This window comes from Carlito syrichta, unplaced genomic scaffold (assembly GCF_000164805.1).
Source record: "Carlito syrichta isolate Samal-C Ts95f unplaced genomic scaffold, Tarsius_syrichta-2.0.1 Scaffold143064, whole genome shotgun sequence".
Lineage (NCBI taxonomy): Eukaryota > Metazoa > Chordata > Mammalia > Primates > Tarsiidae > Carlito > Carlito syrichta.
The window spans coordinates 112427-113438 of NW_007087160.1; the positions used below are offsets into that span (position 1 = coordinate 112427).

The 1012-nt window shown below is 42.5% G+C and overlaps 1 protein-coding gene across 5 annotated transcripts in view; it reads right to left on the reverse strand.

Annotated features, from left to right (window-relative positions):
* Positions 1-1012, reverse strand: part of PRPSAP2 (phosphoribosyl pyrophosphate synthetase associated protein 2) — a 54266-nt gene that overhangs the window by 36573 nt on the left and 16681 nt on the right. The gene's annotated exons all lie outside the window — the stretch shown is intronic.

Here is a 1012-nt window from a genome sequence, read left to right on the forward strand (position 1 = left end):
CGAACCCATGGGCTCAGGCAATCCACTCACCTCAGTCTCCCAAAGGCGCAGGATTACAGGTTGAGCCACTGAGCCCGGCTTGTTAAAGGCTTCTTAAATAGTAAGTAACAAAAGTAGTAGCTTTTATATCAAATAACAAATATGACCATATTAAAATTACACAAGTTTAAATTATTCCAGGATACAAGGATGGTTCAACATGAGAAAAAAGAATATAATACACCACATTAACAGAATGAAAGGAGGAAAAAACTACATGATCAGCTCAACTGATAAAAGCATTTGACAAATCCAATATCCTTCAGGATGGTGTTCCCTTGAGTGGAAGGAGGCAGGGATGAGAAAGAGAAGGAGCAAATGAGCAGCTCGAAGTTATTATAATCATTCTAGTTTCTTCGCTGGGTGGAAGGATCAGGCCTGCTGACTACAAGTGAATGGACAGAGAGATAGAGTGGATAGATGGATATATAAAAAAGGGCCAGAACCAAGCAAGGGCCAATGATAAGTGTAAATTACTTGCAACGATCATGATTAGTCCAATTCTAAGTCCTTGAGGTCCAAAAAAAAAGCAGTTTTAAAAGTTTAGCAAAAGAATTAAATTACAGATTGAGAATTTTTTTTTTTTTTTAGTTGGAATCTCTCTATGTTGCCCAGGTTGGAGTGCAGTGGCACACTCATGGTCACCCCAGCTTTGACCTGCTGAGCTCTGGTCATCCTTCTGCCTCAGCCTTCCAAGTAGCCGGCACTATAGGTGTGCGCTGCCATGCCTGGCTAATTTTTGATGTATCGTAGAGACAAGGTCTCACTAAGTTGCCCGTCTGGTCTGAAACCCACAGGCTCAGGCAAACCACTCGCCTCAGCCTCCCAAAGTGCTGGGATTACAAACTGAGCCACTGAGCCAGGCCAAGAATTTTTAAAAATACACCTAACTACATTAATAAAATACAATAGGCCGGGCTCGGTGGCTCAGCTTGTAATCCCAGCGCTTTGGAAGGCCAAGGTGAGTGGATTG